The 18,156-nt window shown below is 40.0% G+C and overlaps 1 protein-coding gene across 1 annotated transcript in view; it reads right to left on the bottom strand.

Moving 5' to 3' along the window:
• ATRNL1 (attractin like 1) overlaps positions 1-18,156 on the bottom strand; it is a 474,279-nt gene that overhangs the window by 99,049 nt on the left and 357,074 nt on the right.

An 18,156-nucleotide genomic window follows, 5' to 3' on the forward strand; every position in this document is an offset into this window, starting at 1 on the left:
ATTTGTGACAACCGAAGAACCTCCACGGATCAATCATTATCACCCAGAGACCGCAGTTCCATTAAGGGTTCAGTCTTGGTAGTGTACTCCATGGATTTGGACAAAGGTATAATGAAACATGTCTACCTTAGAGTGTCATATAGAGTAGTTTCATGCCCTAAAAATCCTCTGCGCTTCACCTATTCATACTTCTCCCACCTTTAACTCCTGGAAACTATGAATCTTTTTACTGCCTCCATAATTTTGCCTTTCAGACAATGTCTGAGAGTATTTAGCCTTTTCAGATTGATGTCTTCACTTAAAAAAAATGTATCTAAGTTTCTTCTCTGATTGTTCATGCTCTGATAGCTCTTTTTATTTTATTTTTTTAGTTCAGGTGACATTTTGTTGTCTGGATGTACCATAACTTATTTCTCCATTCACCCACTGAAGTTCACCATAGTTGCTTCCAAAGTTTGGCAGTTGTGAATAAAGCTTGTATAATGCCAGTCTGAGTGGACATGAGTTCTCAACAGCGGACACACAATAGTCCCACATTTGAATAAATGAACGCATTTCACTGTGTTTGATGTGTAATCTGTGTGCACAAAATTATGCAACTTCCATTCTTTATGACTGTTTCCCCTCATCAATGATGCATTACATAATATAGCCTACTTAATTAAATGATCACAGTCTGAAATAGTCTGTCAGCATATCTTTAATGTCACTTCAGTGAAATACGTATGTAATGATTGCACCAATGCACCAGTGTATAAATGACTTTAGGAATAAAATAGAGTAAATTAATATATGATGATATAATAGTAATAGCTAGTATTTTATTAGCTGCTAACCATAGATTAGATGTCCAAAATCCTTTACACAGAGTTGCCTATTTAAGTCTTACAACACTGAAGTAAGAAGATAAAAAGATTTGCTCAAATTCATATAACTAGGAAGTAGTAGGGCTGGATTCAAACACAGGCAGGTTGAGTTAATGTTCTTAACCTCAGTGCAGCTTTTCTTGCACATGTATGTATGAGCAAACCTGTACCCACAGCCATGCACACCTGAGCCCTCTGTTGTGAAGCCACATGATCCGTGCACATATAGGTGTGCCCGTGTGTGTGTATGCATACACACACATATACAGGAGGAATCTGGGTATCACACAATGTCACCACGGAAACAGTCAGGGTATCATTTTAACTTGGGAGTGGTGGTTCTGGCTATTCCACTCAAAAAACTGCAAGAAAGACCTGGCTGACACATCAAGGCAATATTGACACATAAAGGCAAAATTAAATAGAAGAAAAACACCACTGCTCTAATTATTAAAACAAATGAATTGTTAGTTTTCATCACCGATATCTGAACTTTTCAGAAGAAATACAGACGTATGTAGTCATTCACCCAGGATGTTTTAAAAAAACTGCCATTTCCAGTAAGTTTAACGAGGCATTAAAGATAAAATATGTCCTCTTTCACGTAAAACTTAGGTTGAAATTTCTGGTGACAATGGTTTTATGAGGTTATAAAGGATTTCTTCTTTATGGCAACATAAATCTTGTGTTTTAAAATCATCCTCATATAGATACATTTTGGGAGTTTTCAATAGAAAGGTGAAAGCGACCAGGGAGGCAGAAGTAAAGGGCATAAAAATCTTTTAGGAAAACGCTGTAAGGCAGGTGGCAATATTTGTATCAAGTTACGAGATCTACGGTTTTATGCTGGAAAGCTTACATTTAATTTAGCAGACTTATTTTTGAAAATGTTAAGCCAAAATCAGCATATGTACATAGATATTCTCCAATGATGTAAATATTTAGAGAATAGGCTTGTCATACTCCAAGGGTAAAAGAAAAATACTATGAATGTTTCAAACCAGATTTCTAGGTTACTGAAATTTATTCTAATTTAATAAATGCAAAGTATATGTAAAGGTCAATTGGTTAAAATATACTAAGAGAAAATAAAATGAATTCAGGTCCCAGTGATGGTGATATATTAGAAATACCAAAGCCCCTTCTAATGTGCTTAAGAAATAATTTCTCTTTTCTACCACCAGCCAAGGTTTTCATTGTTCTTAAGCTCTCAATGCAGTGACTATCACTATCCACAATCCTTAATGTTAAGGCACTTGGTTACAAAAATAAGCGTAGAAGAACTTTATGATTACCAAAGGGAAAACAAAACAACCACTTGAGGCACAGTTGTTTTTAGTTTAAATGATTAAAAAAAATAATAAACAGTCCGAGGGCACATCAGTTGTCAGGCTATCTTCCTGCTGTTTTGACACTAGAAGAAAAGATTTTAACCATCAACTACTGATGGCAAAAGCACAAAAGAAGAGAAAAATTAGTATGAAATAAACTGTAAATTTTAGGTGGAAAATGACAACTATGTGATACTTTAAGCTTCAGTGATTCAACAAGAAATAAAGACAGAACAGTAGACTATCTTGACCATGGGAAAGTAATTATGTACAAAAGCCACTTTTGTAAAATCTTCCTTATAGTATTTCTCTCACTCTTAATTCTACCATTATTGTGAAAAAACAACACCCAGAAATTTCTTTATTGATCAGCTATGTGAAGGCAGATCCTATTTCTATTTTATTTTAAAATCAGGTTGGCTTACACCGTTGTCTATGTTCAGCTACGAAAATTTTCATGGAAGGGTATTAGTAAAAAAATGAATTATTCAGTATGTTTAAAATATTAGTCACTAGCATAGCTCTTTGACACTTTTGGCAGGAATTCACATAATTAAAAAATTATTTCCAAAGATTTCTGAAAAATCATACTTTCAGCAAAAAACTGAAAAAAGAAAGTGACACTTAGAAGCATATGAATTTTGTAAAAGAAAATATCAAGACCCCCATGAATGATACCTCTGATACCTTGAGCTTTGTCAATTTTTTTCGCGATAAATACATAACCATGAATCAAAATCATTTCACAATGACAAAATATGTTCACTGAACTATGCAATTTATTATGCATTTTCTACGGCTGCCTTTGAAAGAGATAAGGCCTGGGTTTGTTTGCCCACAGAGCTCAGCAACTGTGATTTACTTCCAGGCATTTTTTATTTGCTGTAATGCAAGAAACTGGTGTTAGATTATGCCAGAAAACACCGCTGACAGTTATGTAATTAGCAGCCCTTGTTTATTAAATACATAGCACTTTCACCAAAGACTTGTTTTGTTCACTCTAGTACTTTTGAAATGATTATCCTCACATGGTCAAGCTCTTGTTTTTATTTTTTTTGGGGGGAGGGGGGCAATTCTATGTTAAACTCTGTCCTTTTTCCATTTTATTGAAGACTGTCCAGTTACCAGAGCAGCTTTTGGAATTGTAAAGATATTCAAGATCAAACTCATATGTCCTAACAGTGAAGCAAGCCATCATTCCCACCCAGCAGTTATTCTGTAACAATCCCTGGCTGTTTGGAAGATAACACATTAAAAGCTGGCTTTAAATTCTGTTTCTCCATTGGCCCTCTCAAGAGTGAGTGGATGAGTAAATGGTTCATTTCTGGAAATTACACCGAAGCTCATCACTGGAAACTAATATCAGCAGCTGAGGATTTAACAGAATTGCCAGAATTATCTGAGGCCCTTGGACTAGTCATTACAATTTAAGTAGGGTTTAGTCCAGTACTTCAGGACTCAACATATAAAAAAAATGTTATTTCCTTTCTCAACAACTTTCAGTAGTTCTAAAGTAGAGCTTGCAAACTCAAATGCCTTCAAGGTCCAGGTGCATAATTTAATTACAGTTAACATTTACTCCGTGTTTACAGGATACCTGGTGCTATGCTACTTGTTTACGGGGGTTTATCCTATCCCGTATGTTAGGGATTATTTCTATTTTACAAGTGATGAAGCTGAAGCTCAACAAGTTTAAGTGACATAAGCAAGCTGCACGCCTAACACATGACAAAACTAGGACACAGACCCATTAAGTCCATCTTCCGAGGATGTAGATAACTAACCCCTATGCATGCCATCTAGAATAGGTAGGAAGACTGTCTTACCTACCTTCTCGAAATCAACAATAAAATGTGGTGGTACACCACTGAACTGAAAGTACCAGATTTCTTTAAAAACATCAAATCACAAAATTTTTAATGCCAAAAAACAAGTCTATGGGACAAAAATGGTTGAGGGTTGCCATTTCTGTTACATGGAGTCAAAAGGGCATTTCAGGATTGCCCGGTGGCTTGTGTGTCTGCCCACACATGAACTCATGTTATTCTGCACAAGCGCCACATCTCAGCCTAGGTAAGTGCTCACTGTACAACCATTGTGCCAAAAGCTATGCCTTCCAGAATCTGTACTTTCACTGATAATATTCCTATGGATGAGGATATCCCACCTACTGGTGTCTAACTTTCCTGAAATTGCATTATCTCCTGAAGCCAATTTATCCAGAGACTTCTCTGGCCTAAGGCATTTCCCCCACGAGCTTGCCTTGCACAGCCCTCTTCATTTTCCTCCTACAATGACAGTCAGAAAATAAATGTCTTGGGCTTCCCTGGTGGGGCAAGGGGTTAAGTGTCAGCACTATGAAGCAGTCCGCAGCCACTGTAGCACGAGTTCGATCCCCAGCCAGGGAGCTATCCACATGGCACAACAGACCTCTCCTGTCTCACCCTCTGCTCCCCTCGGCAGTGTATTTCAGTTAATCCACCTGTTCTGCTCCCCACTCTGTCTGGTGAATCCTCTCACCCTCTACACTCCTTGCCTACACATCAGCTCTTGTATGCATAAATCTTTAAAAAAAAAAAAAAAGAAAAATGCCTTATCTCCTCATGCAACATGCTCCTTGAAGGTGGGTCCAGTCACTTATTCATCATCATAGCCTTTACACCCACTTCTTCTCTCTGAAATACTAATCTTTACTCGAGGTATTGATATCCACGGTGTATGTCTCTATTAGATTCCTGCTCTTCTAAGGTAGGTACCACGTTGGTTCTTCTCTGCCTTCCCTAGCGTGTCTACTACAGTGTGTTTTGCACATAAGTGAATGAGCAAACAGAAGTGTCAAAAGGTGAGACAACTGATAAAACAACTCAGTTTCCATCCCAATTATGGGCACTACTAAAGAGATAATAAAGCAATGAAAAATTTAAGTGGGTCTTTTGCTAGGCTGATGTGTTTAGATCCTATTTCCTTAACTGTGAAGCTTCCAACTGAAATACCCTGTCTTTCAATAGCCTCCTTGTTAAGAAAGTGATGCCAATTGTGATAAAAAAAAAAAAAAACCTGAAAAACAGTATTAGCATTTATGAAGAGGTGCTAGGCACCAAGTGCTGTGCTAAGTCTTTTACATGAATTACTGAGTTCTTACCCATTTTATACAGATGAAGAAACTGAAATTCTGAGTGTTCACATAATATTTTCAGGGTAACAGCTGGTGAGGGGCAGGTCCACTTCTGGGACTCAGACCTATTGATTTTAATATCTTGGTTCTTAACAACCGCTAAAAATATGTAGTTTAGGAAGCCAGCAATTCTCTCATTCTCTCAGCTTGGATATTAATAGCAGATCTAACTTACCAGTTATAAAAATTATAGGTATATACCTAGCCTATTTGGACCAGTGTTCAGAACATGAATTCTAGAACCATCTCTGCTTGTACAGTGGTGGGCATGAGACTAAGTCAATTGCCCCAATAGGAACAAGTAGGATGGATGGTTTTTAGGGTCCCTTTCATCTTGAACATCCTATGACTATGATTTATAGACAACCACCTAAATGCGTGACATGCCAATATCTAATACTTTAAGTAGAGTGAAATTTTAAATTCTCAATCCTTAGCAATTTTTTTCCTGTTCAGGTACTTTAAATGACACATCTAATTTTTTAAAACACATTATTATACCATATGATGAATACATCACACAAGACTAAATGGCCACCATCGCATGCCAAAAAAGCAATTAGAAAATTGAATCAAGGAATTAAGGATTAATGTGGATATGTTATACCTGTCAGCAGTAATAAGTGTTTTGACAAAGACTGAATAAAGCCTGACAGTGTGCACAAATACTAATCTGATATATGAGTGAAATATTAAAAATGCAAACAACTGCACATTAATCACTCCAACATTTCCCTACTAAAACACTTTTAATGCTATTCTTATCAGAATCCATTTATAAATAAAAATGAGCCTTTTCAACAGCTTGCATGACTTGGTATTTGCAGTTTAATGAGTGTTTACATTGATGTGAAATTTAGTTTTTAGTCACATTAGTAAAACAGAATTAATTTACTGAGTATCAAATTAAGTCGGTCTGATAGTTTGGTTCACAGCTAATCAAGTGTGTTGATTCTTGATCTCAAAAATAGATTTCTGATTTCATTGTTGATATGGGAAAAAAATAAAGGTAAAAATCATATTTTTCCTTCACTCTTTGCTTTGCACAAAATGATAAAGGTAAAAAAATACATTGGCTAGTTTTACTGGCTAGAAGAAGAATTCATATTAATAAAGGAAATTAAGCTGACAGACACTCTCAAAACCAGGGTTAAATTGAATTAGAAGTGAATTCAAAGAGAATAAAGTATGACTTGTGGGAGTAGGTAAAGGAATAAAACATATTCTCACAATCATAAGCTGCTCCCGAGGTTCCGAAGGCATACCAACCAAAACTTAATTTTCATATTGTACCAAATATTTTTTCCTTTGTTGAAATTCTACCATGTTTAATATCTGCTCAAAATCGCCTATTCCTGACACACACAGACACACACTCATGTATACACATATTTAAGATTTATATCTGCAGTATAATATCCGGTTTAACTGCATTTTGCTATTATTCTAATTGTGTGGCACTGACTTAGAGAATGAAAAAGACTGGATTGTGATAGCAGTAGTTTTATTACCTATTCTGATAGGTATTTAGGTTCCAGAAAATGAGACTGAGAGAGATTATTGTGTCTTTTGAGCTATTACATAATCGTGATTTACCCTGAGCTGGTCAATAAATATCAATGTTAACAAGAGTTACTCTGAACAGATTACCTTTAAAAGTTGATTCCTGATAGTATTTTTCAAAAGATCGAAATAGATTAACAATTAAATAATTGTTATTCTAAGATTTTTGACAATCTGGGCCTTTCTCCATAGCTCATTGCAAAAAAAGCAACCTAATCACTGTATTTCATATATTCATTTCAAAATTGGGACCAACCTTTCAGGTCTCAAAAAGTATCCCGCTAAGTGTGAGGGACTAATGTGTCTGCCACATCAACTGGCTTCCCATCTTGCATAAGTCCAGTCCTCAACTTTGGTTCAGGCTAATCCATCCACCTATGGATTCTGCACATCTGGTTCAAAATTTTCTGTTTGCAAGATGCCAGCCTAGGTCACCCTTGAAAACTCCAGGACCTCCCCACTCTGCTCTCTATCCCAATAATTAGGAGTACATCAGCTTTCCCTTTGTGCCCATGGAGAGGAAGGACAACATAGTGGTTAAGAGACAACTTTTAGCAGCCAGCTACCTGAGTTTAAGGCCCTGTTTTTTCATCCATCTAAGTACATGTTGGTCAAATCAGATAATCCATCTGTGCCTCAAGTTTCTCATCTGTAAAATGGATATAATAACGCCTTCCTATAATGTTGCTATGAGGATTAAAGACACACACACACACAAACATACACTCACATACAGTACAGTGTGTGTGTGTATATACCAAATGCATACATACAGTAAGTAGTTGGTAAGAGTGACCTATTATTATTTTACCACCCCGCCCAGTTCCCATTTTATGTTAGAAATGTTTTTTTCGGTTCCATCTTAAGAATATGCTCAACTCAAAACTAAGCTATTTGAGGATAGATAGGGACCATATTTTTAAATTCTCTGTTAATGGCCTGGAATAAGTTAAGAAATGCAGTCTCCAGAAGAGAATTTTATTGATGGCCTATAGGGTGGGGAAAATCTGACCTCAGCGCTAAACTTCCTACAAGAGCCACTGCATGTCCACTCCCTCCTGTTAGTCACTGCTCGGTCAGGGAGTCCAGTGTGACTAAAAGCCGTGTGGAGTGGGCCCTCTCGCATCTAAGATGGGGTGGCCAGTGAATATTCCACAACTAAAGAGGCATTGGCTTCTTCACAATTTTTCAAATTGTGTACAAGGTAAATTTTAAATTTTGTGGCCAAAAGTTATAAACAGAAGTTCAGCCTGAGGCAGATAAACAAACAAGAAATGTTAGAAAATCAAGATGTCTATATGGCTCCTCGGCGGGTCCATTCCAAAACGCACTCTGCCTAACAGAGCGCCTGCGCAATGCAGCTGATATGGCCACTCCACTTAAAAGATAGGTGCACTCCCCCCCACCCACGCCTCCTGGCAGGTAAAGCATCTGCTCAGGTGGAGCCTCCTTCGTGGCTTCCCAGTGGACCTGTAGATCGTATGAGACAGTCAAATGTGCTCCTGGAGACCAGGGCGTAATGGAAGGGAGGCCAAGAGGGACAGAGCAGTTCCCTCAGAGAAAGACTTCATTTGCAGAGGACGGTAGAAGCCCACTGGGAGAGTGAGGAAAGGAGATCTTGGCAGAAAGGCAAGCATGAGAGCTGAGAGATCCAAGCACACAGCTCTCTGGGGAAGCTGGTACACATTCCTCACGGACAGAGGCACACGCAGCAGACGGAGTTGAGGTGAGGCCAAAGGGAACACGGGGGTCTCCATGAAACAGGTCCCTGGTGAGCCCCTCACACTTCCTGGCTGCCCCGCATAAGTCACATCCTGCTTAGTAGGTGGTATTTGACACCTGAAACATGCACACAGTGGGTCTCTGTGAGACCCACATTGGGACATGGTGTGATCACCCCACGCAGACACCAGGAAACGAAACCCTTCTCTCTCAGGACCCCACAGTACCCTTTTATTAAACATTGGCCAAATCTGTTATATTGAGTGAACATTAAATTAAAACATCTCTTTCTAAAACTTCAGTCATAAAACTAAATCAAGAAGCACTGCGAAAACTGTCAGCAGAAAGAATAAAAGTGCAGATACGGCAATATTTTTAATGAGGAATCAAATGTTAATAGATCCAGCATTATAAATGACTTTCTACTACGATGATTATACCAATCTCAGCCTATTATAAGTAACAAAAGCTTGGACAAAATTCTGAATGAAGAAGCTTATTTGACTTGTTACAAAAACTTGCATGTCTTTACCATCAGTCAACCTACCTGGGTCTCAGGGAATTACTCATTCTGGATGACAGAACTTTCCCAGAAAACTGAGTATTAACCTTATAAGAACTAACACTTTGCTATTTTAGGTATTTTTTTTAAAGCTAGCATGAAATGTCTTAAACAACAATCCATTTCTCTGGTTTTTAATCAGACTCTAATATACTAGACATAACCTAAGTTGTTGATCACGATTAGGAATGCCAGTTTCCACAACACACCGAAGACCCACGTTGCTGAAGCCCGATGTCAGAGCCAGGCATGGTGGCCACAGCCTGAGGCACTTTTACTAAAAAGCCACAATGGCAGCTTCTTGTTTACTTGTCTCTTTATATAAAGGCAACTTAAAGGTTACACAGTTGCTAGTAGCTAACAGGTTCATCTTTGGTAAAACAGATCAGTGATGCAAAAATTGAAGTGACCTTACCCTGAAGGGGCTCCTCCTCTTCCTCAATGTCCTCCCCCAAACCCCTGCCCTGCCAGGGCTGCCAGTGCACTGTGGCCCTCAGCATCACTCATGGCCCTGTCCAGTTTCCACAGCACCAGACCTGTGGCCCACAGACTTCCTAGCAGTTTGTAACCATCCTACTGTATCCCTTGAAGTTTGTGGTAGAGTAGATTTGCCAATTTCAAGAACATGACAGTATTTGGGAATCACCTTATTAGAAACTTGAGAAATACTACATCAGGCCCAAATGACTTTAGTGAATCTTAAGCAGACTTGGATTCAAATCTTATGGGATCTTGGGCAAATTATTTAACTTTTCTGTGCCTCAGCTTCTTTATATGGAAAATAGGGTATATGAAAAAGGCATTTAGCATAGTGCTCGGAAAAAAAGTCGGTGTTTACATTTTCACATTAGGTCAAACATTTGCAATGGAATTGTTAGTCAGAACCACTTAAATATCCACCATTTTATCTGGTTCCACATTTACTTCTCCTTTGTGTTGGTGATTAAAGGCAGGACAGTAATGGAGGTTTGTATGTCCATATCTTTTCTCGTCTTTCCATCCTGAGTGAGTGTTTCTATGCTTTCAGACTTGGTTTCATGCATGGGACTAGCATTTTAGTATCTGTGCATTTAAGTTGGAACCCAGCTCAAAGTTTGGTAGATGATGGATACAAGTGGTGTAAAGTTCAAGGGGGAAAGCCACTCACAAAGATAAACATTCTATTGAAATCTTACTGCTTATACAGCAAAGACACTATCTTGTGGATAGACATTCTTAGAAATGGCTCCTCAATGGGCCTTTATGTGTCTTGTGGCCTGGAAGCCTCTTTGCCTACCAGCTCTTGCACCATTATTTAGTAGATGAAAATTTTCTTAATTTCTAATCAGGAAGGTTGAAAGGGAAAACATGAATGTGGGTAATAGGCAGAGGATGCTTTCAGCAGGACATGGGTCCTCACAGCCATCCCGGTGATTCCTTATCACAGCTGGTTTAGAAAATAAAGTATGCAAAAGTGAATAAAATATCTCCCCAAATCTGTTTTGTTTTCCCCAAAGTTCCTTCTCCAGTATGAGTATAAGTTAATGGCCCAAGGGTGTGCAAATGCTCCTTCCCTCTTTCACTCAAGCTGCTTCAGCATCTCCCTCTTAGGCCTGCTATTACCTGACCCCTAAGCCCTGGGGGCGACCGTTGCATACATCTAGCTTCTGCTTTCCTTAAAAAAGGATGGCTGATTATGGAAAGCTGCATGGAGGATCCTCAAAACACTAAAAATGGATCTACCTTGTGATCCAGCGATTCCACCACGAGGAATCTACCCAAAGAATACAACAACACTAACTTGAAAGGAAATCTGCACTCCTATGATTATTGCAGCAATTTTTTTCTTAGCTAAGATATGGAAACACCTAAATGCCCCCAAACAGAGGAATGGATCAAGAAGATGTGGTATATATACACAATGGAATACTATTCATGATCAAAAATGATAAACTCAGGCCATTTGTGGCAACATGGATGGAGCTGGAAGGCATTATGCTAAGCAAAATAAGTTGGAAGGAAAAAAGAAAAATATTGGGTGGTCTCACTTATAGGTGGAATATAGCGAAACCACACAAAGGGTAGGGAAAAAGACAAAAATTGAAGCTTACCATAGATTTGAGGCATACAACAGGGAGGGGGAAAGAGAAGGGTCAAAACAAAGGAGGGAAGAGCACAAGGGGCTTTGGTAATGGATCGTGGGTGCCATGGTGGCAGGAGAACTACAAGGACTACACCTGAGGGGAGAAATCAAATATTACACAAAAATGAACAATGATGTAAGGGGAAAAGAAGATGGCTAATTAAATAAAAGACACTTAACACAAGGTTGCCAACAGGGGGACAGATTTTGGTTGTTTCCTCACTTGGTCTCTGCTGTGCACTGAACAGCAGCCCCAGAACTTCAGAGTGTGACTGTATTTGGAAACAGAGCCTTGGCAGGTATAATTATGTTAAGATGAGGGGGGAGTGGACAGGGCAGGCCTGGTGTCCTTCTCAGAAGAGGTGAGGCCACACAGAAGACACAGAGAGAAGAGATCGCCACGTGACGATGGGCGGGGACTGGAGGGATGGGACTATAAGCCAAGAAATGCCAAGTTTACCAGCAACTACCAGAAACCAGGAGACACACATGGAATGCATTCTCCCTCAGGGCCCCCTGATTGCACTAGCCCTGCCAGGACCTTCATTTCAGACTTCTGCCTCCGTAACTCTGAACGCATAAATATAATTTCTGTCGTTTTAATTCACCAAGTCTGTGACTTGTTATGGCGGCTCTGAGAAACCAGCACTGTCTCCCTAGTCCCAGTCTGACCTCTAAGGGAATAGCCAGTGTGTATTGATCTGTTGCCATCTCTTGCTGTTGTTCTGGAAATGATAAGGAACTATAAGGTTGAAACTGTGCCTAATACCAATCCCTCAGGGCATGTGAGAAAAAGCCACATATCACACAGCATGGCAGTGTTGACGGGAAATCCACTTACTGACGGCAGTTTGTGACCATCAGAATATTGGCAACAGTCAGAAAAAGTCCTCCTTAGAATGTACACATAGAGGAAGTTGGTTTTCAGATTTCCTAGGAGACAGGTTCTGAGACTCTGAGATGTGTGTGCAGGGTTTGTTGGGAAGCGCTGCAGGAAGAGCATCTGTGTGTGGTGACAGCAGCAGAGACAGAGACTGGCCGAGGAGATGTAAGCCTGTGATGCAGTTACAGGGGAGGCCTTGCCTCCCAGGGTGGCCTTTTAGAGTTGTTTCAAATAGAGACAAGAGGCCAGAACGTTGACCCTCCCCAGGGGGTGCAGGCTGTCCTCAGGGAGATGGCTTAGGGTGGGATGTTTTTATTGGCAGAAGACAAGGCCTGAAGAGGGAGCCAGCTGTGAGGTGAGAAAGCTCAGTCGTGAAGGGGGCTCTGGGCCGGGCCACTTACCAGTCCTACCACAACATCCATGATTCAATTAAAAATGCCTCGTTAGCAAAGAAAGGGACTTTGGCCAAAGCATATATACTATAGTGAGATAAGGTTATGAACATCTATATGTTGTTTTCTCACAGGTTTTGTGAAGCTGCTATGCTACTGCCCTCCCTATTTGCTCCAGAAGAATGTGCGCTTTTCAGAACCATAACTTTCCTTTCTAAGTTTCCTACCTCAGCTAGCAACTTTGACAATTTTTCTCTTCCAAAAAGGAGGAAAAATTTATGATCTCAGAGCTCACTCCATGGCTAAGTCAATAGTAGAAAGAACTGAGTAAGCACTGCTTACCCTTCACACTTATTATTCGCCTGACTCAATACACCTTATTTTTTGTTAGGTCATGAAGCTTCCAGAGAAAGCTTATTTTGCAAGCAAGTACAATGGAAGATGAGATAACATCGCTGAGGATTTATAAGACATTAAAACGAATGGCAGAGAGGATACCAATTTCTTCTGTTTCCCTGCTAAGTCATATTCTCTCTGCTAAACTGAAAATTAGCATGCCTTTTCTCTCATGGTAATAACAATGACAACTGTGATTCATTTATTACTACCGAGCACTCCCTTGAACAGAGAGTAGTTCAACTAAAAAGCAGTCACTGAAAACTATGCTAAATAATAAGATGCTCGGAGTATTACCAACATTACAAGATTTTTTGAACCAGAATATAATCAAGTCATACATGGTTGTAAAAGGTACAGTCACAAATGAACCTGACCATTTTGGGGGCACATTTCCATCAGGACCTTTAAGACAATGATTGGCTCTTAGTGCTATCAGGCATGAGGGTACATAGCAGGGTACAATGTCTGACTTTGTGGATGGAAGGTTTAGTGCTATAGTGTAGGTGTTCACTTAGGGGGAAAAAACAAGGGTGATGCTTTTCAAGCACAGATTCCAAATCTCACACAAGCTCTAAGTCTCAATCTGTTCAAGGCAAGTAGAAACAGATCAGACTAGCTAACTTGACTAGTTGACTGTTTTATCTCTCAGGCTAAAAAGCTAAAGAAACAGATATTCTGATCTGTTTCTGACCAGCAGAGAAATGAACAGGAATGCAATAAGAGCTTTCAATAGCACGACCATGCACTCTTAGGATTTAAAATAGCAGACAAAGTAATTCATTTGGTCCATGGATGCATCTTCCACACATACTTTGAGTAAGACTGTTACAGGCACTGGGTATAGAGCAGTGAACAAGGCAGAGAGGAAAAGGAGGATTAAAAATAAATAACTACTTGTAACATAATATCAAAGAAGAATAAGGACAAACAGAGCAAGTTAAGGGGATAGAAGAGTTACAATGGAGAGGGCATTGCAGGGCAGGCGGCTGGGAAGAATTGAAATTTAAGCATGACCTGAATTAAGTGAGTGGAAGAAGCCATGTGTAGATCTAGAAGCCCAGGAGAGGTAGCATTACAGGCAAAGGCCTTTCAGGAAGATGGGAAACAGGGCACTTGAGCACCAGCAAGACCAATGGATTCACTCAGGAAATACAGGCATAATCAAAGTTCCTCACAACATGCAACACAGGGATTTCTGTTTGTGCGTTTCTCCAGTCTCACTTTTGCTATTTGTGCACCTGACTGGAGTAGACAGACAGGACAGAGAATTGGGCAAGTTGTGTTTAATCAACATGAAGGAGAGCCCATGTGAGAGGAGAGAGGCAGGGCTGTGCACAAGGAAACACGAGGTGGGGACCAGCCTGGGAGAAGCACTCGGGCCTGTGGAGTGGAGGACCCAGCAGAGAGCCGAGCCTTTGGGGTAGATGTAAATAGAGTAGGTGAACTGGAAATACAAGCGTGGGAGTCAGAAATATTTGAAATGGCGTATATCTGAGGCAATGATGGCATAACTCAAAGGAGTAAGAGAAGCACATGCCCCATTTGCAAGTCTAATGGTAGAAGGGTGCTGGGACCACAGCTTCAGAGAACTGCTCAGGAAGAAGATTCCTCAGGGAACAGCCAAGATACACTTAGAGCAAAAAGTCAGTCTTTTGACTTATTTAAAGATAGCATTCTGACTGGTTGAAAAAGGCTAAAAATAAGGCACATTTGCTTAATGACACCATGAGTTCCTGAAAGCAAAGTGGAAGAGTTTGAAGGGCAAGGGAGGAGAAACTGGACTTTGATTATATCACAAAAGGAAAGGTACCGAACGTTAAGGATTCAGACAAGTATATTCAGTACATTCAGACAAGGATACCAGAACATAAAACAGTGGGTTTCAAAAAGTTAAAAAAAAAAATCTATCGGTACAATTCCAATGCTTAGAGAATCTAAAATAATATGGCACAAAGGATAAGAAGGTTTAAAATACTATAGAATGATAAAAAAAGGGATTCTATACACTTTCTAATGGATGGCAGTGAAATAGAGTATATAGCCTCAGATTCTACAGGACGACTGTGGGAAGCAGGTTCCTGGAGTCGACTAGGAATGTGGGCATGGAGGACGCGATCTTGACAGCACAGCAAAAGCAACTAATTTAACTTTAGACAAAAAAGTGGTCAGACACAGCCAAGCCCATTATGGTGGGGGTATGAGGTGCTCCAGAGTGGGCAGGGCGCAGCCATGGAGAGTCAGTCCATAGGAAACACCTACTCTCTAGCAACCTTCATTGAGTATCATCCAGATATTTCGATATAAGTAGTGAAGGGAAGGTCATTGCTACTAATGAGTCAGTACTTTCCACAAAAGATTGAAAAGATAATACATTTTCTATTAGAATTCAAAGAAATTAAAATATAGTAATAAAATTAAGTAGACAGTTGGTATAGGATAAAGGATATAGGTATTGCTACCTAGATTCTATTCTTTAATACTTTCAGTGTGACAGTGAGTGTATTACTTAACTCTGTGCTCGGTTTCCTCATCTGCAAAATGGCAATAATTACAACATTTATTTCACTGGGGTCTGCAAGTTGACACTTTAGGATTCTGCTTGACATAAGACAAAGGTCAAAGATATTAACTATTTTTTAAATTGTTTGTCTAATTTACTGTGCATTTTTACTATAAGAATAGCTTATTCGGCCCTCCCTGGTGGTGCAGGCGGTTGAGCGCCTCACTGTGAAGCTGTCCACAGCCTCTGCAGTGCGGGTTCGATCCCTGCCAGCCGGCGAGAATCCCACATGGCATGGTAGACTTCTCCTGTCTCGCCCGCTGCTCCCCTCAGCAGTGTGTTTCGTCAGTCTGCCTGTTCTTTTCCCCACTCTGTCTCTGGTGAATCCTCTCACCCTCCTGCGCATCTGGCCTGTACCCCGGCTCTTGTATAAATAAATAAATCTTAAAAAAAAAAAAAAGAATAGCTTATTCTTCTAACTCAGCCTAAATCTTCTAGTTTGTGATGGAATAGCCCAGGGGATTAGACATGCCTCTGGTATGAGAGAGCTGAGGCTACCCTGCAGGGGTAGCACACTGCATCATGAAAAGCAAAATTAAGTTGGAATACTGGCTCACCCAACTCACACATTGTGTGACTTCAGTTAACTAGATTAATATTTCTCAACCCTACTCTCTTCGGATGTAAAAAGGGAAAATAATAATGACAATAACTTATGGAGATTTTACAAAGAGTAAAACAGATAACTTGGTATATGATGTGGCAGAATTCATGTTTAATAAATGGTAGCTATAGGGCCTCCCCGGTGGCGCAGCGGTTGAGCGCTGGGTTGCAAGGCTGCCCGCGGCCCCACCCGCGCCGGTTCGATCCCCGGCTGCTCCCCGGCCACTGGAGGAGGGTCCCGCATGGCAGGCAGACTTCTCCTGCCGCCCGCTGCTCCCCTCAGCAGTGTCCTTCGGTCTTTCTGCCTGCTCTGCTGTCCCCTCTGGCTCTGGTGGATTCTCTCACCCTCCCGCGCTTCTGGCTGTGCCCAATGCTTGTATGGATAAATAAATAAATCTTTAAAAAAAAAAAAAAGAAAAACAATTCTTTAAAAATAAAATAAAATAAATGGTAGCTATAGTATTATTTAGCCCTTTAAATCCTCCTTAATTAGAAATACCTTAAACTTGCATGTTTACTGTAGTTGGGCACCCTAAGTTCTCAGTTTCCTATTTCAATTTCCTTTTTCCCCCCTTTCTTACATGTCCTGAAAGAATAATAATAAAAAAACTCACTAAAATGAAATACTGTGTCATGAAAATACTCGTGATGGTCATTTTCCATTTAGAAGAGAATTACCTTGCTACTTAACTGCTCCTCTCAAACATAGATCTTTGTACATGGAAACTATAATTCATGTTATTGTCAGAGCTGGGGCAGGGGCAGCCAGGGGTCAGTGGTCAGATGACAGGCAGAGAAGAAATCCCAAGAAAGGTGGATTTGAAGCAAGCAAGGACACTGTATAAAAAGCTGGAGAGGGGTAAAGTCAGTAGTGATTTACAAGTGACAAACATAATGACAACAGTAATTTTTTGAGGTAGTGTTTCCACTGCCTGTGCAAGGTAAGTGGACAAGTTAGGACCTGAGGGTAAACCTGTCCTGACTCTAATGCCTGCCTCGTGTCCTCTTTGTATTAGTGTCTGAACATACTGAGATGCTACAGGAGACAGCCAAGCACATGGCTGATCAAAGTCCAAGGCTCATGGCCCAGAGAATCTATGAGATTTGAAGGAATGAGAGAAGAGCAAATGAATGTAAAGTCATAAATAAATGTAAGTAGACAACCCAAATACAGGAGGTCTTTCTATTCTTCATGCAATAGTGTCCTTGGAATTCTGGTGACAGGAATCCATCTTCCCAACTGGGTTGGTGGAGCAAGAAGGGATGGACAGCTCTGGACCAAGAGGTGACTCAAAGGACAGAGTGGTCAGCCCCAGACAATTGGGAAAAGCCCTATGTTTTCCCTTATTTTATCCTGGCTCCCACACAGCTCTCAGACCCAGAATGTAGTCTTGTTTTAAAATGGACCATTCCCCAGTGCACAGAACCTACACAAGTAGGTTTTTAGAACAGAAATATAAACTAATTTCTTCTATTCCAATAGCCCTAAGTCCTCAAGTTTTCCATGACCTTAGCTCCCTCCCCTTTATTTACCTCATAAAAGGGAAGTTAGGATGTATTAATCTCTGTAAATAGCTCTTTATTTTCTGAGATCACCTCAGAAGACGACTATTTGAATAAGATAAAATTACTATTTGTCTGAGTATTTAGCCATATTATTTTTCTTAGAGTTGGTTGTAAAGTTACTTAATGCCTTTCGTTAGTAGAAGACAGCCATAGTGATTTTAAAGTGCCTCATTCAGTGAAAATAATCTCTACTGTCCTTTTTTTTTTTCTTCCCAGTATCTAATCATTGAAAAAACTCTATCAACTCTCACTTGGACAAAAACAATTCATCTGACCCTTATAGCTACTCTGTAGGGGTGGTTAGAGGAGTATTTACTATCCAGACTTCACAAGTTACAAAAGTGGGGTGCAGAGCTAAGCATCCTGAGGACACGATGTCGGCAGGTGTAGAAATTCTAGACCTCGAGGTCTC

This window comes from Talpa occidentalis, unplaced genomic scaffold, assembly GCF_014898055.3.
Source record: "Talpa occidentalis isolate TD23 unplaced genomic scaffold, MPIMG_talOcc4v2.1 talOcc4.8, whole genome shotgun sequence".
Classification (NCBI taxonomy): Eukaryota; Metazoa; Chordata; class Mammalia; order Eulipotyphla; family Talpidae; genus Talpa; species Talpa occidentalis.